At 49.7% G+C, this 22,978-nt stretch overlaps 1 non-coding gene across 1 annotated transcript; it reads left to right on the top strand.

Moving 5' to 3' along the window:
• Nucleotides 1–11,189: 11,189 nt before the first annotated feature.
• TRNAP-AGG (transfer RNA proline (anticodon AGG)) lies at nt 11,190–11,261 on the top strand. Its single transcript has one exon. It is a non-coding gene; the product is annotated as a tRNA-Pro (tRNA).
• Nucleotides 11,262–22,978: the final 11,717 nt, after the last annotated feature.

The raw sequence follows: 22,978 nt of genomic DNA, 5'->3' as shown, positions 1-22,978 counted from the left end.
ATGATTTTATTAAAGGCACGGAGGCTAATATTATCCCTCCACTGTGCCCTCCCTTGATTGTTAATAAGTTTGTTTATTTTGTAGGTTAACAAAGAAGAAGAGATTTGGCGTTAAGTCAGAAGAATTTGGAGAATGAAGGAGTTTGCTTTTGGAGATTTGGTTCTTCGCAGCTACAAAGAGGAAGATGGCTGCCTGTTCAGGGGTTATATGCATGTTCAGGGTTCTAGAGTGTTTATTGTATTCTAATTCCTTGTGATGTTGCTGCTGTTCGAGTAGTAATAAAGGATGTTGTGCATAATATTAGCCTCCGTGCCTTTAATAAAATCATGATTTTCTTTACATTAAAACTGTGGAAAATGTGCATCACATGACTCGCACTTCCGCTTTTTAAACACTTTTTAAACCGTTCGATCAATTTTGTTTCCCATTGACCGCGAGGACCCCAGCGTACGGACATACACCACGCTATCACGGTGAGCATATGCACGATGGACGCTTAAAACTTTCTTTACATTCTGGTCGGAAACATAGTAAAATCTTTACGTTACGTTTCCTTTCAGGTTCTAACAATTGTATTGGATGGTCTGGAAAGACTTAACCGTGAGTTTGTTTTAATTTAACCTCGTGTGCACACTGTTGGTTTTAAGACACATTCGACCGGCTTTCAGACTCGGATTTCATTCTAAGTTTTTTTCACTTTTTTTTCTTCTGCAGGTATTCGTGTACACCAATGACATGAATGGAATGTTAATCATTCAGTGAGTTACCTTATTAGTATCGGTAATCTCTGCACATGTTCGTTTTTTAAAGCGTTACTGTCGAACTAACCGAGCCATTCACCTTCACTATTGAATTACTTCGTTATCACTTTCACGCATTGTGCAATTCGGTTCACAATACAACGTGAACGGGATTACTATCATTAAACGCTCGGGCTATATGCCCCAGTAGACCTGTATCTTACCACCTCGATTCACTGACTATATACGCCACTAATCCACTTTTTATTGGCATGTCACGTTGCGAGCACCATGAACAGAATTATGATACACAGTAAACTCATTGGCATGAGGTTCCATCGTTACAGGCTTTTCGCCAGAGCTCACAGGAGGTTTAATCTTCTTAGCATGCAAAGATGTCACCAAGGTTACCACCCAATCAGAAGCAAGAATCACAAATGTTTATCCTGTACCTTTTTATCATTTGTTTTTAGTTATTAATTCCCCTGATGAAGGGTTAAGCCCGAAATGCATTGTGCAGAAATGAATGAATTATCATGCAAGTCAAGTATACTATGGAAATAATAGTACTGAACTGAATCAAAAATAAAATATGACCTTCTGAACAATTTACGGAAATTATTATTGAAACTCATTCGAAGGAGTGTCTTTTGGGGACGTTACTCTCACGAGAGATAACGCTTGTGGAGCACACTACAGACCTCACTCATAAAGAGCAAATCTGGGTAACTATGGGAATAATGATCGCCAAACGCAACATAGCCAGGAGATGAGGAGTGTCAAACATACCAACTCTGACTGAATGGAAGAAGGACATGGATTGGTGCATGGTTGCTGAGAAAGCGGTCCATGAAAGCAGAGGGTGCCCCAAGAAATGGGAACAAATTTGGGGAAAGTGGAACACCTATCGGGGTAACATATGTTCCCCCTTCAGCTGCTAGATCCCGGTGGGAGACTCTGAGAACGACCCCCCATGACGTACAGGACAGCCCAACTTGAGTTCAATTGTGTGCAGGGTAGTGCAATAAATGTGCGTACTTGTACTTTGTTGGTTTGAAACAACAATGGATGTATGTGTACTTGGCTGTTTTAAAATGATAACTGCGATTTGCTCTGTCTTATGGTTAAATAAAAAGAAGATTAAAAAAGAATCAATACAGAAGGCAAACAATGCAACGGTCAGTTAATCAATTCTAAATATTGCAAATTGCAAAAAAAACCATTAAATATCATTGAAAGCCGAAACTGAACTCTATTTTAATCAACTGTCAGAACCAGCTCTGTTCTAGCACAGGGCAAATCAATTAATCAAGCAATCAATATTTGTATAGCGCTGCACTGTCACCCCGAGGGGTATCTGGGTGCTGAGGGTGCCGCGTCTCTGTCGAAGAGCCAGGTCTTGCATTGCTTCCTGAAGTCGGCCAGGAAGGGTGCTGTTCGGAGGTCGTTCAAGGTCTTGGCGGAGATATAGTAGAAGGAGCGTCTCCGGCTGCAACTGCTATCGATGTAGGGGGTGTGTGCAAGGGCGAGTGAGCCAGGTGGAAGTTCAGTCACTAGTTGATGTAGGATGATCCAAGGATGTGTAGCAATTTTATGCGAGCGTGAGGATCTTGAACTGGCATCTCTTCTGCATGGGAAGCCAGTGGAGGTCTCTTAGGCGGGTGGTGATGTGGGTCCATATGGGGAGGTCCAGGATGAGTCTGGCTGAGGTGTTCTGTATGGTCTGCAGTCTCGTCAGGAGTCTGGAGGAGATTCCAGCGTAGAAAAAGCATTGCCATGGTCGAGGCGGCTGGTGACGAGAGCTTGTGTAACGGTCTTTCTGGTGTTGATGGGGATCCATCTGAAAAGTTTGCAGAGCATGTGCAAGGTGTGGAAGCATGAGGAGGCGCCTGGGTTTATTTGATGTTTCACTTGTTAGTTGGCTGTCTAGGATGATGCCCAGGTTGTGTGAATGGTCAGTCGGTGTGGGTATTGGTCTGAGTTCTGCTTTCCACCAATTGTGGTCCCATGCAGATCAGTGCTTCTCTTTTATCAGAGTTCAGTTTGAGGCAGCTGTCCCTAATTCACTTGGCTACATTGGACATTGTATCGCAGAAGTTAGTTTTGGCATTGAAGGGGTCCTCGTGAGCGAGAGGATGAGTTAGGTGTCATCAGCGAAGGAGATTATGTTGAGTCTGTGGGATGTGACGACGTCTGTGAGGGGGTCATATAGATGCTGAACAGAGTGGGGCTGAGGGATGATCCTTGGGGAACACTGCATATGATGTCCTTGGGCGCTGAGGTGAAAGGAGGTAGACGATGCTCTGTGTGCGTCCTGAGAGGAAGGAGGCGATCGCTTGAGGGTGTGTTGCTGTATGCCGATGTTGTGGAGTCTGTTGATGAGAATGTGATGGGAGTCGAGGTCGAGGAGGATCAAGACCGCACTTTCTCTCTGGTCAAAGGCAAATGAGATGCATTTGTTATGCTGCTCAGTAAAGCCTAGAGTAAGATATTTGAAAATTATTCTAAGTGCAGATTGATAAACAGACTGACATAGATTCTGCTCTCTTAGAGGACTGGGAAAGAACCTGCCTTGTTTCCCAAATGCTTCGTTTTTACAAACTTGTGACAGAGAAACTCTACAGTCATAGTGGTTTGATGAAGAATTCGAATTACAGAGCCCAATTGCAAAACAGAAAACACATCACATGCTCAGGCAACACTGTATTATCTCGTACGGAAAAAAACAATTCAACATTATAGTACCTGCGTTCGGCCTAGGGAAGCGGCCTTCAGTTGTGAACAGTTATGAATCCGTCTACTCCAGGAATATCATGAACCGAAAAACACAATGTAATAATATTACAGTGCAAGCAAGACTGTAGAGCTACTGAATTTCGTAGAATTAATCAAGTTATGAAGGTCACATTTGAGGCTTCTCGGTGCACAAGCAGGAGGGGAGAGTACAAGTTAGTGTCAGAATCTGTGCCTCGCGCATTTGAAATGTGCAGTTTGAAAACTGTGGTACGTTCAAGGCCCACTCGTGCCCAGAGTAACATTTTCACGATATAAAACACAGTAAAACGCTGCATCTGTTATTCTATGGTAATAATTAAATCACATCAGGGCATATTATCAAGCCAGGCGATAAAATTATCGCCGCTTTAGCGCCAGAAAACCGCCGCTAAAGCGGCGATAATGGGCTTGATAATATGCTCTATGGAATTCCAATTGAAGCCCATGTTAGATGTGAAGGACGTCTAACATGGGCTTCTATGGGAATTCACAAGGGCATATTATCAAGCCCATTATCGCCATTTTAGCGGCAGTTTTCTGCCGCTAAAACGGCGATAATTTTATCGCCTGGCTTGATAATATGCCCCAGAATTATTAATTGTAGAGGCTTTTTGTGCAACTGCACAACTACAGCAGTGAAAATAGCATTAAATAAAAATAGGAGAGCCAGGAACACTGCATGACCACAGCAGAGACAATAACACTGCATAACTACAGCTGAGCCAATAACACTACATGACCAGCAGAGATAACACTGCATAACTACAGCAGAGCCAGTAACGCTGCATGACTACAGGAGAGCCAGTAACGCTGCATGACTACAGCAGAGCCAGTAACGCTGCATGACTACAGCAGAGCCAGTAACGCTGCATGACTACAGCAGAGCCAGTAACGCTGCATGACTACAGCAGAGCCAGTAACGCTGCATGACTACAGCAGAGCCAGTAACGCTGCATGACTACAGGAGAGCCAGTAACGCTGCATGACTACAGCAGAGCCAGTAACGCTGCATGACTACAGCAGAGCCAGTAACCCTCTACCCCTCTACCCCTGTATCCCACCCCTCTACTGCCCCTCTATCCCACTAGCCTACTACCCCTCTACTACTCCACTACCCTACTATGCCTCTACACTACTACCCTACTACCCCTCTACTACCCCACTAACCTACTACCCTACCACCCCTCTAATACCCCACTACCCTACTATCCCTCTACTACCCCACTACCCCTCTAATACCCCACTACCCCTCTACTACCTCTCTACTACCCTACTACCCCTGTACCCCACGATCCCTCTACTACCCTACTACCATACTACCCCACTACCCTACTTCCCCAATACCCCCATACTACCCTACTACTCACTACCCCTCTACCCTACTACCCCTCTACCCCACCCCTCTATTACCCCTCTACCCTACTACCCCTCTACTACCCCACTTCCCTATTAACCTACTACCCCTCTACTACTCCACTACCCCTCTACTACTCCACTACCCCTCTACTACCCTACTACCCCTCTGCTATCCCACTACTACCCCTCTACTATCCCTCTACTACTCCTCTACTACCCCACTACTTCTCTATTACCCCTCTACTTCCCCTCTACTACCCCACTACCCCCCTACTACCCTACTACCCCACTACCCTACTGCCCTTCTAATACCCCACTACCACTCTACTACCTCACTACCCCAATACCCTACTAGCCCTCTACTACCCCACTACCCTACTACTCTACTACCCTACTACCCCTCTACTACCCCACTATTACCCCACTACCCCTCTACCCCCTACTATCCCACTACCCCTCTACTACCCCTCTACTTCCCCTTTACTACCCCACTACCCCTCTACTACCCCATTACCCCTCTACTACCCCACTACCCTACTACCCCTCTACTACCCCTGCTATCCCACTACCCCTCAACTACCCCACTACCCCTCTATTACCCCACTACCCCTTTACTACCCTACTACACCTCTACTACCCCACTACCCCTTTACTACCCCTCTACTACCCCACTACCGCTCAACTACCCCACTACCCTCCCACCCCACTACCCCTCTACTACCCCACTACCCCTCTACTACCCCTTTACTACCCCTCTACTACCCCACTGCCCTTCTACTACCCCTCTACTACCCCACTAACCCTCTACTACCCCTCTACTACCCCATTTTCCCACTACCCATCTACTACCCCACTACCCCTCTACTACCCCACTACTACCCCTCTACTACCCAACTAACCATTTACTACCCCTCTACTGCCCCTCTACTACCCCACTACCCCCCTTCTACCACACTACCCCACTACCTTACTACCCCACTACCCTACTATCCTACTATCCCTCTACTACCCCACTACCCTACTACCCTATTACCCCTTACTACCCCACTACCCCTGTACTACCCTACTACCCCACTACCCTACTAACACTCTACTACTCCACAACCCTACTACCTATCTACTACCCTACTACCCCTCTACTACCCCACTACCCTACTACCCCACTACTACCCCTCTAATTCCCCTCTACCCCTCTACTACCCCACTACTACCGTACTACCCCACTACTTCTCTATTACCCCTCTACTTCCCCTCTACTACCCCACTACCCCCCTACTACCCTACTACCCCAATACCCTACTGCCCTTCTAATACCCCACTGCCACTCTACTACCTCACTACCCCAATACCCTACTACCCCTCTACTACCCCACTACCCTACTACTCTACTACCCTACTACCCCTCTACTACCCCATTATTACCCCACTACCCCTTACTATCCCACTACCCCTCTACTACCCCTCTACTTCCCCTTTACTACCCCACTACTCCTCTACTACCCCACTACCCCTCTACTACCCCACTACCCTACTACCCCTCTACTACCCCTGCTATCCCACTACCCCTCAACTACCCCACTACCCCTCTATTACCCCACTACCCCTTTACTACCCTACTACACCTCTACTACCCCACTACCCCTTTACTACCCCTCTACTACCCCACTACCGCTCAACTACCCCACTACCCTCCCACCCCACTACCCCTCTACTACCCCACTACCCCTCTACTACCCCTTTACTACCCCTCTACTACCCCACTGCCCTTCTACTACCCCTCTACTACCCCACTAACCCTCTACTACCCCTCTACTACCCCATTTCCCCACTACCCATCTACTACCCCACTACCCCTCTACTATCCCACTACTACCCCTCTACTACCCAACTAAACATTTACTACCCCTCTACTGCCCCTCTACTACCCCACTACCCCTCTACTACCCCACTACCCCATTTCCCTACTACCCTACTACCCCACTACCCCCTACTACCCACTACCTACTACACTACTACCTCACTACCCCCTACTGCCCCTCTACTACTACCCCTCTACCACCCCACTACCCCTCTACTACCCTACTACCCCTCTACTACCCTACTACCCCTCTACTACCCCACTACCCTTCTACTACCCCACTACCCTACTACCCCTCTACTACCCCGCTACCCCTCTACTACCCCACTACACCTCTACTACCCCACTACCCTTCTACCTCTCTACTACCCTACTACCCCTCTACTACACCAATACCCCTCTACTACTCCAATACCCCTCTACTACCCCAATACCCAATACCCTTCTACTACCCCAATACCCTACTACTACCCCAATACCCCTCTACTACCCCAATACCCCTCTACTACCCCAATACCCCACTACACCTCTATTACCGCAAACCCCACTACTACCCCAATACCCCTCTACTACCCCACTACTTCCCCTCTACCCCCTACCCCCTCTACCCCCTATACCCCCCTCTATCCTCCCTCTACCCCCCTCTACCCCCTTGACCTCCTCTACTATCCCTCTACCCCTCTACCCCTCTACTCTCTACCCCTCCCTACCCCTCTACCTCTCCACCTCTACCTCTCTCTACCTCTCTACACGCGCACATATGCACATATATATATATATGTATATATATATATATATATATATATATATATATATATATATATATATATATTCCAAAAAACGATGACGCAATGTGTGGTTTAAACATTTATTTTTCTGCCGCCACCAAACGCATTTCGACTGCCAAGCCGTCTTGCTCACTGGTACAAGTAATATATATATATGCATTTATATATGTATGTGTATATACATACATACATATATAAACATATATATACATCTGCATGTCTATATAAATACAAATATAAATGCATGCATACATATACATATACATATATGCGTGTTATGTACATGAATAGTTTGAAAAACACTAATAAAAGCAAAGCTAAAAAGGAACCTAATTACACAAACAGAATTGCTTTAACTTAAACAAGGGTGAGACCTATTGCATTTTCAATGCTTGTTTCCGGACTGCAGTGACAGCAGGCACATCGATGTGCGCGTGCTCACACTGCTCACTTCTCACTAGTGGAGAAGTTACGGCATGACGTCATGCCAGGTGAGCGTTGTAGGGAAAGGGAAATCCTTTAAAGAGAATGATTTTCTCTCTGGATTCCCCTTCTCTTTTTGAAAGTCAGGAGCAGCAACATTGCGGTAGTGTCACCAGGGCTCTAAGTGGAAGCTTTTTCAATATTATATGAAAAACATAGTTGCTGCTTATTTATCTTATGCAATTAACAACCAGTTCAGCGACTCCATCGCCGACCTCGCCAGCACCCACGCACTCGCCTCCACGGACAACATCCTCCTCGGGGACCTGAACTTCCACCTCGAGAACAACAACGACGTCAACTCCACCACGCTGATCGGCAACCTCGCCTACCTCGTCCTCAGACCACTCGTCACTGCACCCACCCACGCCGCCGGCCACACGCTGGACACCGTCTTCTCCACAAGCACCCACGTCACCTTCAACCACACCACCGAACCCCACTGGACCGACCACCGCTGCATTCACTTCACCTTCAAGAAACCTACCACGCACCACCGCACCCAACAGCTGCCCCGCCGTGGATGGAGCAAAGTCACCGAAGACCAACTGCTCACCACCCTCTCCCAGAACCCACCCACCAACCCAGACGCCGCAGCCCGCAACCTCAGACAGTGGATCGATGACTGTGCCAACACCCTCGCCCCACTGAAGAAACCTCCCAACAGCCATGCCAGCAAGAGAGCCACCTGGTTCACCGACGAGCTCCTGGCCTCCAAGCACGCATGCCGGAAACTGGAGAAGAAATGGCTCCACGAACGTACACCGAACAACCACGCAGCACACAAGGACGCCACCCGCAGACACCACCAACTCATCAGATCAGCCAAGAGATCCTCCTTCAAAGACCGCCTGGATAACAATGCACACGACAGCAAAGAGCTCTTCCGCATCGTTAAAGAACTATCCAACCCCAGCGCCAACACCAACGACATCCCGCCCTCACAGGAACTGTGCGACTCACTGGCCATCTTCTTCCACCGCAAGATCGCTGACATCCACAACAGTTTCAACACCGACCCGACCACGCCAGACTCCACCCCTCCTCCGAACACCAACAACGCCAACCACCTTACCTCCTGGTCCAACGTCAGCGACGACGAGACACGCAAGGTCATGAACTCCATCCACTCAGAATCTCCGACAGACCCGTGCCCACACCACATATTCAACAAGGCAGACGCAGCCATCGCCCCCCAACTACGGAAGGTCATCAACATCTCCTTCGAAACAGCGACATTCCCGGAAAGCTGGAAGCACGCCGAAATCAACGCCCTCCTCAAGAAGCCCAAGGCGGTCCCCAAGGACCTCAAGAACTTCCGGCCCATCTCCCTACTCCCGTTCCCGGCGAAGGTCATCGAGAAAATCGTCAACATGCAACTGACCCACCACCTCGAAGACAACAACATACTGGACCCATCCAAATCCGGATTCAGACGAAACCACAGCACCGAGACTGCCCTCATCGCCGCCACAGACGACATCAGGTGCCAATTAGACAACGGCGAAACATCAGCCCTCATCCTCCCAGACCTCTCGGCCGCCTTCGACACGGTCTGCCATCGCACTCTAAAAACACGCCTCCAAGAAGCCGGCATCCAAGAGAAGGCCCTCGACTGGACCACATCCTTCCTCTCCGGCAGATCCCAGAGCATCCGCCTCCCACCCTTCTGATCCAAAGCCACCGACATCATCTGCGGCGTCCCCCAGGGCTCCTCCCTCAGCCCTACGCTGTTCAACATCTACATGGGCCCACTCGCATAAGTGGCCCGCCACCACAACCTCAACATCATCTCCTACGCCGACGACACTCAGCTCATCCTCTCCCTCAGCAAGGACCCGCGCACCGCCAAAACTAACATCCACGACGGAATGAAGGCCATCGCCGACTGGATGAGGAGCAGCCGGCTGAAACTGAACTCGGACAAGACGGAGGTCCTCATCCTTGGACCCAACCCCTCGGCCTGGGACGACTGCTGGTGGCCGACCACTCTCGGGACAGCACCGACACCCACCGACCACGCACGCAATCTAGGATTCATCCTCGACTCCTCCCTCTCCATGTCCAAACAGGTCAACGCCGTCTGCTCCTGCTTCAACACCCTCTGCACGCTTCGCAGGATCTACAAGTGGATCCCGACCGAAAGAAGAAGAACGGTGACACAGGCCCTCGTCAGCAGCAGGCTGGACTACGCCAACGCACTCTACGCCGGAATCCCAGCCAAACACCTACGACGACTACAGCGCATCCAAAATGCCTCCGCCTGACTGATCGTCAACGTCCCCCACCGCAGCCACATCACCCCCCACCTGACAAACCTACACTGGCTCCCCGTCGACAAGAGGATCACCTTCAAACTCCTCACCCACGCACACAAAGCATTTCACGACACCGGACCAGCCTACCTGAACATCAGACTCAGCTTCCACACCCCCACCCGCCAGCTCCGCTAGCCTCGCACTCGCCGCCGTCCCCCGCATCCAACGAACAACCTCCAGTGGCAGATCCTTCTCCTACCTCGCCGCCATGACCTAGAACACCCTACCTACCCAGCTACGGCAGACCGAAGACTTACTCGCCTTCAGAAGTCTCCTCAAGACCTGGCTCTTCGAGCAGTAGCGCAACTCCCCCCTCCCCCCCTCTCAGCGCCTTGAGACCCTCACGGGTAAGTAGCGCGCTTTACAAATATTATGATTGATTGATTGACAAAACCAATAGTCCTGACTTGTTGTAGGTATGATGTTACTTGTTGCATCATATATCTGGATGCAATGACAGAAGCAGCAAAATACAAGTCAGGCGGCACACTATGCGAAGCACAGATTTTTATCTTAAGTGTTTTTAATCCACGCCCTTAAATACATTGGCCACGACCCTCTGAGAGACCCTCAGTTTTTTTATCCCACTTAAAGCCCTGACTGATGCAGTGTGTGATCCTCTCCTACAATAATCAGTGAAGAGCTGTGTGTGATGAGTGTTTCCTTTCTCTTTGTCGTTTTGAATAAAAGGAAGCAGGTATTTGCTAAAAGCAGATTATCTGAGTCAGGAGACCCTGCCATGGAGCGCCCTTCTGTCCTTTGGGAATCCTGGGCTGGTCTAAGGCGGGAGCTAGAATAAGCATTAAAGAAGATAGAGTTCCGCTGATTGTGGATACTACATGTATTAAGTTGAGGACTCATATAATCAATTGGCTCGTTGGTCTAGGGGTATGATTCTCGCTTAGGGTGCGAGAGGTCCCGGGTTCAAATCCCGGACGAGCCCTCTTTTTTAAAAAAAAAACATATTTCAATAAATGGACACTTTGAAAAGGGGCGAATAACAAAACAAGTGATTTTGAAACAGCCTGGGCTGGTTTTGCATTTGATTCCAGAACCTGCCACTCTCAAAGCAAGAATGTGAGCCCTGGACCACCGAGTCTGCTACAGAAACAGCTGGGGGGAGGGGGAGGAGGCAGCGAGCGCGCCACATCAGCAGCGAGTGGGGGTATTTTGGATGTTACAGGGGACTCAAAACTTTCATGTACGCCACTGTCTGGGGAACAGCAGGGTGAGCAGTGGGAGTGAGACACACTGGGAAGTGTGAGTGGGTTGTGAAGACACCAGCAGCAGGGTTGAGACCCCAACCAGCTAAAGGGGGCGGGGCTCTCTAAGAAGTACCTTAGTTACATTTGTAATGATCGGGTTGTTTCTGCACAGAGTGGATTTAGAAGGACGGTCGCTGCCCTCCTTCACTCTGATTGGTGCATCAAGAGATGCGGGAATTCTGTGGCACATTAAATGTCCCATGTATTCTATTTGGCACAATAATTCGGATTGACGCGTTTGAAACACCTTGGTTCTGATTGGCACATTCTGTGGCACAGTCCACCTGGCGGTGGGAGGGGGGGCAATCTTTGGTGCAGAGGTGTATTTCAAAAGCTTATTCTTTGGCACAGTCATTGTGATGTGTGTTTTTATGGGGTACTATAATGACCCCAGGCACCCTTCGTAGTGATATCCTGTAGCAGTGGTTGTGATGGGCATATTCTGTGCACCAGGATCCTGGCAAATGTTAAGAAAGCGGAGCAGGTACTCACCAGTCTGAGAGAGGGGCAGGTGATAAATGAAACCTGTACACCCGGAAACAGCTGCAGGGTATCTTCACTAAAATAACAACAGTGACATTTCATGTCCACAAGTGGCCGAAATAGCTCAGTTGGGAGAGCGTTAGACTGAAGACCTAAAGGTCCCTGGTTCGATCCCGGGTTTCGGCAGATGCTTTTTGTAGACTAAAAAATCATACATAACACGCTTAGAAACGTGAAAAATAAAACGTTGATTTAACAGCCTTAACCTTTTTTTTTCTGCCCTTCCTTCCTTAGCCGTCATTCCTTTCTTCATTCCTTCCTCCTCATTTTCATTATTTCTACGTTTCTGGTACAATCTCTTTAATTGTTTGTGGGTCTCACACCTTGTGCACAGGAGCGCTATCCCACAGGGTATGACGTGACACCCACGCTGCACGCACAATCACGCAAAGTGAGTTGACCACCCAGTGCCTCAGAGCAGAATCCCACTGATTGTGTGTGAGCCTCACGCCCTGGGCCCAATCACCCCCAATGACCTTCTGCCTCAACCCGCTTACTGTGACGTCCAGAGCGTGGAACATATCCCCACTCCTAGGAATAAAGGGCCATACTTACGAGCGGAGTTGTGTCGCTGTGATATGAGAGTGAAGCAAGTACAGAAACTGGGGCATATATTTACAATAATGTGGAGTAGGGCAGCGCTGCAACCCTTCTGGCTGCGTTGCCCTAAGTCAAAAGAAAAGAGGAGAAATACGCCGTATCTTCAAGATATAGGGGCAGATTTATGTTGCACTTGCGGCACTTTTGCGCCGCCGTTGCGTCACTTTTGTGACGCAGCAGCGGCGCAAATCCTGCGCCATGGTGCGGGGCATTTACAAACGTGACGCATCTCCCAGATGCGTCACGTTGTAAAGCCCTGCGCCACATGTAGGCGTTCCAGGGCAGGTGGGGGCGTTCCGGCGCAGGAACGCCTCCTAAAAGTGGCTGAGTGAAAGTCACTTTTAGGCCCATGCTGCGTCAAAACCCTGCGCCTGCTTGAAGCAGGCGTAAGGATTGACGCAGCATTGTACAGATGGGGCCCCCCAGATCATTGCTGGAGCTGCGTCGCGCTTGCGACGCAACTCCAGCAATGCGCCACTTTTCGGCACAGATGCGTCACGCATCTGTGCCATTTTTGCCCCATGGTGCGCCGCATTATAAATGCGGCGCATCCATGGTGGCGTAGCTGTGGCGCATAATAACTGGCGCATCCCTGCTGATATGCAGGGATGCGCCAGTCGTCATAAATCTGCCCCATATTCTACATACATAGGGGCAGATCTATATTGGAGATGCGCCACTTTTACGCCGCCGTTGCGTCACTTTTGTGACGCAGCGGCGGTGTAAACCCTGCGCCACGTTGCGCCATATTTACATCATGACGCATCTATGGAGATGCGTCACGATGTAAAGCCCTGCGCCACGTAAAACCTGCGTCAGGTTTCACGTGGGCGTGTCGACAGAGGGGGGGGGCGTTCCGTCGCAGGAACGCCCCTGAAAAGTGACTCAGTCAAATCTATAAGATTTGACTGAGTCACTTTCCCAACGCTGATGCGCCAAAACCCTGCGCCTGCTTGAAGCAGGCGTAAGGCTTGACGCACCATGTTAGGGATAGGGTAGGTTGGAACAGTGCTGGAGTTGCGTCGCGCTTGCAACGCAACTGAAGCACTGTGCCAACCTTACGCCATCGGATGCGTCACGCATCTGTTTATTCCTGCGCCATGATGCGCCGCATTGTAAATGCGGCGCATCATGTGTGGCGCAAGGGTAAACTTGTGTGACGCATCATTCCTGGCGCATCCTTGCTGATTTGCAGGGATGCGCCAGGGAACATAAATCTGCCCCATATTCTTCAAGATATGGCACATTCCTGTCCTGTCTGCCAGCGCCGGTGCTCAGGCCCCCAAACTGCATCCGAGCGCCAACGCAGGCACCCTGGCACCATGATGCAAGTGTGTCTGTGTCGCTGGCATGATTGTTTATTTGAAGGAAGGCACACCTTCCTGCACAAAAGCAATCAAAGGAGGCGTATTCCTCGTTCTATGTGTGCTGCAGAATGCAACACATGTGGAACAAGCATTGGCATAGCCAATAGGTCTCGCCTTTGGGACCTTATAAGTGTTTAGCCATGCAACAGTTGTATAACTAAATACTTATAAGGTCCCAAAAGTGAGACCTATTGGCTATGCCAAGCGTCCGTGCGGCCGCGAAAGTGATCGCGATAGCGATCAAACACCAAAGTGGCCGTGCGGCCGCGAAAGTGAAAGTAATCGCGGTAAAGCGCGGCGCGCGCGCCCGCGCACATGCACTGTAGCTCTAGACTGGCCTGGTAGCACTTTTTGGAGCCCTCTCAATAAGTCTCGCCAGACCAGCGCATAAGCTGGGTTAGGCGAGACCTAAAAAGGAATCAACGAGGAACATTTGTCCTATTCTTTCCTTTTCCCCATGTCACTCCTGCTTTGGGAAGGCGTTAGTTTTGGCGCTGCCCCAGATTTATGCTATGTTGTAAATCTGGAAGGAGAGCAGATGATGGACGAAATGCTGAACCAACCAAACATTCACCCCAGTTACAGATCTGGGGTTGAATCCATCATTTTTTTGCATGCCACGCCATTCCAGTTTAGATCCAGCCATATGCAAATCAGTTTTGACCCTTCACCCCATGGAAACATTCCATCTGAAATGCCAGGCCAGGTCCTCCCTGCAACAGAAACAAGCATCCTGGGACCGGTTTCATGGTTTTATCTCTCATCAGCCAGGCTAGCTTGAATCTGGTGGAGTAGCGAGAACATGACCTGCGTCTGGGCATACACTTCCATCTTAGGGCGACAAATGCAAAAAGAATCGATGATGTATGGAATGTTAAACCAATCAATCATTCACCCCCGTCACAGATCTGGGTTAAATCCATAATTTTTAATTTGCATGCCACACCATTCCAGATTAGACCCAGCCATAAGTAAATCATTCTTCACCATGCTCCCCATGGGAACTGTCCAGCCTTAACTGCCAGGTCAGGTCCTCCCTGGACCAGAAACAAGCATCCTGGGTCCGGCTTCTGGGTAATACCCCTAATCAGCCAGGCTAGCTTGAATCTGGTGGCGTAGCGACCACGGGACCCACGTCTGGGCATATCCTTCCCAGTTGCGGCGACAAATGCAAAAAGAGCAGATGATGGACGGAATGCTGAATTAATCAAACATTCACTCCCAGTCACTGATCTGGGTTAAAACCATGGTTTTTTTGCACGTCATGCCATTCCAGTTTAGACCAAGCTGGGAGAAGTTGACCTGGTATATGCTGTCCACTACTTATAGTGGGCACCCTGTACCAGTCCAAACAACCCCTTATTGGTAATAGGTTAAAGACAACCTTTATTGAAAGCTATCCTAGTGGTAGCCATGGAGAGCAGACTTCAGGCTCAGTCTTGAAGGAATGTAAAGCAGCTTGTTTTACCAGTCTATAATCTCTTGAGTGGCTAAATGAAAGACAACCACACCAGGTATATATATAAAATATATGTATTTATTTCTAAATACACCCTCCTAGTCTCTTTATGAGTCTAGAGGTCAAAACACATAAGTTACACTTCAAATATGACAGTAAAATAGCACAAATACACATCAGGCCCTAGGGGCGAGCCAAACATTATACTGAAACAGTGGTATAAGAACCATGACTTAACTAGACACAAGGCCTAGAGCCTGTGGAATCGCTGGGACCCCATAGGAACCACCCAAGGTAGTGTCACAGGGGGGACCCACGGGGGCCATGTGCAGTGTGTGAACACAGCCGCGAGCTCCCGTTAGCTTCTCTGGGGAAAGTCGCGGTTAGATTTTTAAAGATTAGGGACACTTAGAAACAAGTCAGGACCAAACCCTTTTTGACTTAGGAAGTTCTAGGGCCAACACCCATGGGAGCACCAGAGTACTCGTGTTACCTCACCCAGGGAAACCGGGTGCATAGGTGTTAAATGGTGTCGGGTCGTGTCGTCGATTTCAATGGGAGCTGGCAAAGAAGTGCTGCTGCTGGGAAGATGTGAAGTGTCCAAAGAGATCCAAGCCTAGATCAAAGTCAAGAAGAACCTGAAAGCAGAGGGGACAAAGTCTGGGTCACTTTCCAGTGACCAGGAGGACGCTAGGCGGATGCCCACCGATGTCGGGTGATTTCAGGTGAAGGAGGTGAAGCTTGACTCTTCAGCCACGAGGACCAGGAGGTGTCGAGGATGACCAGGTGCTGGATTTGAGCTGTCCCAAGAAGGATGTTGAGTGCTGCAGCATCGGTGCCAAGATTGGACACAACAAGCCTTGGCAACAGCAACCCACGCAGAAAGGAGAAAGATGCTTCGGTGCAGGCCAGCAAGGTCTGTGGGACTCACCAATTGGTAGGGAGTCGGGGCACATCTGGAGCAACCAGGGAAGCCCAAGGAAAATCAAAGTTACCTTCACAGGGACCCACCAGTTGACAGACCAGGAATCGCAAAGAGACCTCAAGAGGAAACACAAAATAGAGGCCCACTGGTCACTCTGGGTGACTAGGCCGACAATCTTCAGTGGGTCTTCTGCTCGAGGTAGGGGCTACAAGTAACCCCAAGCACGACTTCAAGAGACTTCGAGAAGTCAATGCACTTGCAAAAGTACATGGTGACCAGGAGTTCCGGTTCCACGCTGCTTACGAGGGCTGCGGGTCTCAGCTTTGCTGGGGACTCAGGTCAGCCTCTGAGATGTTTGGAAATCCTCTTCCTGGGCTGTAAATACTTCGGAGTCCGGCGGGAGCTTCGGAGATGCAGACTAGCAAAATGCTTCGTTGGTGCCTGCCAAGCAGGGGTGTCACTCCTTGACCCCAAGGGAGATTTCTTCAGTCCTCTAGTCTTGAGTGGAGTGTCGAAGTTTCAGGATTCAGCTTCAGAGTTTCGTCCAGGGATATCTAAAGTTCTGGTTACAGAGGTTCCTTACTTATACCTAAGAAAGGGGTTGGGCTAGCTCTGGGACCCACCTATGGGAGGGTTTGGAAAGAGGGGTGGCTACACCCATTTCTTTTGTCCAGTGCTGGAAGCCCCTGAACCGGTTTGAGCTGGGCTATGCACAGGGACACCAAGTGTGCCCCCAGTGCAGGACTTCAAAGCACTCACAGAGTGCTCCCACCCAGCCCCAATACACATAAGCCTGTCTGGGAGGTGGTTACCCCTTCCTGTGGCAGGAAACCTATTGTCCAGGCCTCCCCTGCCGGAGTTTCGGTCAGCAGAAGGAGGCCAGACCCGTGTCTGTGGCTGCAGCATCCATTTTGTGATGCCAGGTTCTATTAGATTTCTACCAGGTATACCAGTACTGCCATGTCTCTCCCTCTAGAAGGGTGGGATCATATCCTCACATCAAGAACTGATGTGGGGGTATGATTCCAAGATGTTTGACACCAAACACGACATGTTTCCGTGCAGCCAGTCCAAAGTTAGCATTAGCCGTTTTAGATATAATGCACTTAAGAGTATATGGTCAGGCTGCACCACTGACAACCCCGGAGAAGAGATTCTGAAGGCTGCAGAGGGGCTCAGCTCATGCCTGGGCACCCTCTCACATATAACCAAGCGCCCTGCCTTCAGGATTGATAAGGACTGCCATAGGGGTGACTGATAGGTTACTATGAGCAGTGATAGGTGAGGTATAGTGAACCTATACCTCAGTAAGGGGTGCATGCACCACCTTACCCAGGCTGCCATAGCAGACCTGTGGTGTCATTTTGAAGGGCTTTCCAGGGGTGGCACAATACATGCTTCAGCCCCTGGTAGGCCTCTGGGGTACCTATGGCCTCGGTACATAGTATACCATGTGCTAGGGACTCACAAGAGTACCGCAGAATCCAATCTGGAGTGTACCTAAAGTACATGCAATCAATTTAGAGAGGAAGCAGCTAGGCTGGGTCCCAGCCAGACTAAAGTTGAAAAACAGTAAAACACCAGCAAAAAGTGGGGGTAAACATGTGAAGCAGATCCTATTCTCCTACACCAGCCATATGCAAATCAGTCTTGACCCTGTTTCCGAAGAGCACAGTCCATCCCAAACTGCCAGGTCAGGTCCTCCCTGGAAAAGAAACAAGCATCCTGGGACCGATTTCGGGGTAACACCCCTCAGCAGCCAGGCTACTGTAGGTGTAGCAAGCACGGGATCCACATCTGGGCATACCCTTCCCACTTAGAGCGACAAATGCAAAAAGAACAGATGATGTACGGAATGCTGAATTGATCAACCATTCACCCTCAGTCACAGATCTGGGTTAAATGAAGATCCATAATGTTTTTGCACTCAACGCCATTCCAGTTTAGACCCAGCCGTATGCAAATCAGTCTTGACCCTGTTCCGCATGGGAACATTCTAGCCCGAACTGCCAGGCCAGGTCTTACCTGGACAAGAAACCAGCATCCTGGGACCGGTTTCGGGGTAACACCCCTTATCAGCCAGGATAGCTTGAATCTGGTGATGTAGCGAGCACGGGACCCACGTCTGCGCATACCCTTCCCACTTTTGTAAATCTGGGGCAGTGTCCATAACCATGGGTGTTGTTTGGGAACAGTCACAATGCAACACCCATGGAATGCCCCTTTCACACAGAGTAAGGCATAGCCCTACTACATATTTACAAGGCCATGCAAAGCCACTCAGGGTTGCTTTGCTTGGCCTTGTAAATATGGACTGGAACAATGCGCCTCTGCCTTGTCACAAAAGTGACGCTTTGGCGGTGTAAAAGTGCAGCGGGGGCATTGTAAATATGCCCCTGAGATTTATGAAGCCATGTAAGGCCATTTGCATGGCCCTGAGTGGATTCATAAATCTGGAGTAAAGCAAGGCAGGGAAAATCGCTGCATTGCCTTACTCTGCGCTAGGGGGGCATTCCGTGGGCATTGCATCGGTGTGCCCATGCAACTCCCATGGTTTTGGACACATTGCCATATTTACCGGAACTGGTAAACCTGAGAATGCGCCAAAATGCTAAGCCTTCCCAGAGAGGCTTAATGAGGGGAAATATATTTATTTCTCCTCATTACTTTCTCTATGTGTGCTTCATTCTGCAGCACCCTTAGAAAGGGAGAGGAGTTGGCTTAACGGCTAGTGTTGTCGACCTCAAATCTAGGGAACTGGGTTCGAGTCTCGGCAATGACACTGAACATCCTGTGATTCTGGGCAAATCACTTAATCTCCCTGTGCTTTTCCTTATGTAATGCAGCTGGTGCTATGTAAAATGCTCTGATACCCGATTCGGGTAAAGTTTGCGCTATATAAAACTCTATTAAAAAAAAGAGGAATATGCCTCAGGCGATTGTTTTTGTATAGGAAGGCACCTTCCTGTCCAAAAAGAATCCTGCATGCAACACAGGCACTTTTGCACAATGGTGCATGGGCACTTGAATTGGCACTAGACAGCCAAAATAGCACCAGCGTAGGGGGAAAGGCAGGGAAACACCGTATTGCCTTAAATATGGAGCAGTCCTGCCCTTTACTTGTAATGCTGTGCAGCGCAGCAAGCTACACTGTGTGACTTTTTCATAAATCTGCCCAAAGTGTCTGTCCCTCATTGTTTACGGGTGTAAACAAGTGGAGTTAAGCCTTACTAACTGAGTGTTACTTATGTACCCAAGAGCGCACTGTGACTAGTATACAGTGCAGCACATTCTAAGCATGAATTCTATTGTTTGTACTGTTATTTCGCTTACTGAGTGAGTTTCACTCCTGGAGAGGAGACAGAGAAAAAAGGGGGGTTCCAAAACCCGTTTTCTCCATGTTAATTTCCGTAGGAAACTTTAGACAAAGCTACTGCCTCAACTGCTGAATGGAATTACACCAAATTTGGTAAAAAGGTAGCTCTTGGTTCAGAAAGCGACCTTTTTTTAAATGATTTAAATCGTTTTTATTGAATGTGTGGCAAGTGAGAACATTACACCCACCTACAACAGCTGACCGGCGGGGAGCTGTGTAGTCAATTTTCAAAATTTGTTAAAGAAAGAGAGGGAGAGTCAAAGAAGAGTAAAGGAAAGCAGAGACAAACTGAGGAAAGCAGAAGAGAGAAGAGACAGGAGTCCACCCGCAGCTGGAAGTACGACCTGGTAGGGATCTAGGACAGATTTTCCTCCGGAGGGAGTGGCGCCTCCGCGGGGGGGCCTTGGGAAATCGCAGGACCCTTAAGTACCGAGGGTAATGAAGCTCAACAAACTCGGAGGATAGGTATGCCACAGTGGACCCCCAGGTCTTGTCAAATTTAGGCAACGGCGATTAATCCCCTCAGTGATCCTTTCCATCCATACCACCTCCCACAGTCTGTACAGCCAGTCTAGTTTAGTTTGGGATGTCCTCCGTGCCCCATTTTGCCAGGAGAACCTGCTTAGCTGCCCCCAGCGCTAAAGTAATCGCCCTACCCCTACAGGACCTGAGAGGGTATGTGAGAAGGTTGGGAAGTCCCAGCAGGATGGAGCTAGGGAATCTGGGGAGTTCTGTCTGGTATATGTGGTCAACGAAGGGCAGTATAGATTCCCAGTATGCATATATCTTAGGGAGGTGCCATAGAATGTGGGACAGTGTGCCCGCCTGTCCGCATTTTCGCCAACAAAGATCGCTGCTGCGTGGCCGCCACTTGGCGATACGCTCCGGGGTATAATATCAATAGTGCGCAATTTTTAGGAGCATCTCCTACCGCACGATGAGGCCCAGGCCCTGTGAACGATGTCTGTCCACTCTTTCGAGGAAAATTACCGACCCAGCTACGACTCACACCTACGCTGTGCTGGGGACTTAGCTTGGTTCTTAGCCTTGTTGAGAAAATTATAGATATCTGACAGGAGGCGTTTGTTTGAGGTGCAGGTAATATACCAGAGCTCAATTTTTTAAGGTGCCGACCTGCGTGTACCGGGACTTGGGGCCGTGTGACCCAATGGCACAGTGCCAAGTACTGCCAGTACGCTTCCTTGGGATCCCATAGTGAGTTACCAGTTGGGGAAAGTCCATGATTCCCTGCAAATCGAAAAGGTCGCCAATACGTTTACAGTTTGCTTCTTGCCATTTCAAGTAGGCGTTCCCTAAGAGAGCCGGGGGGAAGTCTGGGTTCCCTATGAAAGGCGTCAAGGGCGACACGGCCATGGACAGCTGACATTTCTCCTGGACCTTGTCCTATACCTTCATGGTGGCATCCAAAACAGGGGAGATGTACACGCTCTGCGGGCGATGTCGTTTGGGGAGCCAGAGAATCTTTCATATGTGGATCCCTGCCACACCCCTATCCATGAAGCACCAGTGTTTTTCCGACTCTAGTTGGTACAATTCTATCATCCAGCGCAATTGCGCCACCTCATAGTAGCGCCCAAGATGTGTGTACCCAAGTCCCCCTTCCTCCTGTCTCAAATACGTGAGGCGGTGAGCCATGCGCACTCTCTTTCCCCCCCAAATGAAGCCATTGATTAGTTGCTGCATTTGGCCCACTATCGTAGACGGCGGACATAGGGGGAGTGTCTGCATTATGTAAAGAAGACGGGGCAGTGTCGTCATTTTAACTGCAGCTATCTTGCCCAGCCATGAAAGGACATGTTTCTTCCAGTTGTTCAGTTTGTGACGAATCTTGGCCAGTATTTCCAAATAGTTCACCTGGGCAATCTTCGCAGTGGTCGAGAAAACCCGGAGCCCCAGGTATGTGATGTTGCTAGTAGCCCAAGTGACTGGGAAGTGCAGCTGGTGTTGATCCGCTGCTGGCAGTGTGAGGCTCAGAGCATGAGTCTTTTTCAGGTTGATTTTGAATCCCGACGCCGCGCTAAAGGCATCAACCTCCACCAGCAAGGGGGGGAAGAGATAGCAACGGGCAGGTTAAGAAAAGGAGCACGTCGTCTGCATATAATGAAATCTTGTGCTCCCTAGCTCCCATCCGGATCCGGGTGACCGTGGAGAGCTGGCGGACCCTTTCGGCAAACGGCTCCATATAAAGCGTGAAGAGGAGAGGGGACATCCCTGCCGCGTGCCGCGCCAGATCTGGAAAGGGCGGAAGACCACCCCGTTAACCCGAATGCGGGCCTGCGGACCATGGTAAACACAGTTCACCCATTTCCTGAAGGACCTGTTGCAGATAAGGCCAATGGACCCGGTCAAATGCCTTTTCAGGATTAGAGTATTGCCGGGGTCTGGGTGTGTTGCATCTTGTCCAGTAGGTGACATAGTCATCGAGTCCCATCTCTGCAATTGTGGTCCGGGATGAAACCCGACTGGTCCGGGTACACCAGACCTTGCTTGTGGGGGGAGAGTCGGGACGCCCAAATGCTGGTGAAGATCTTCAGATCCATATTAAGCAAAGAGATGGGGCGGTATGAGGCGCATTCTCGAGGATCCTTCCTCGGCTTGGGAATGACCACTACCTCTGCCAAGGACATCGATGGGGCAAGTTTCCCGGTTATGCTAAAAGTGTTGAACAGGTGCACCAGCAGGGGAGCGAGGTCCGGAGCGAAGATTTTATAGAAGTCGACCAGAAAGCTGTCTTTGCCCGGTGCCTTACCAACAGAAAGTCCCTGAATGGCTCGTAAGACTTCATCAGGGCGGATATCTGCGTCCAAGTTGGCCGTGGCTGAGTCCACTAGCGGAGTCACTGGCGCCGCCTGCGTATACTCCTCGGCCGCAGTAGGGTCCAGGTTCTCAGCTGAGTAAAGAGCCGTATAAAAGGCCTCAAATTCAGACTCAATGTCTCCATCCGCCCGCAGGGTCTCTCCCCGGCCATTCTTAAGTTCCGTGACCCGACGTGACGCCGTCTCGGCCTGGAGAGCGTGTGCCAGGAGTCTCCCAGCCTTGTTACCCTCCTCGTAGTAGCGTTGCTTAGTGCGGAACAGAGTATATTCAGCGCGGTCAAGGTCAAG

This window comes from Triturus cristatus, chromosome 4_1 (genome assembly GCF_964204655.1).
Source record: "Triturus cristatus chromosome 4_1, aTriCri1.1, whole genome shotgun sequence".
NCBI classification, from domain to species: Eukaryota; Metazoa; Chordata; class Amphibia; order Caudata; family Salamandridae; genus Triturus; species Triturus cristatus.
The sequence above is the reverse complement of the archived record's forward strand: the minus strand, read 5'-3'. Positions and strand labels throughout refer to the sequence as shown.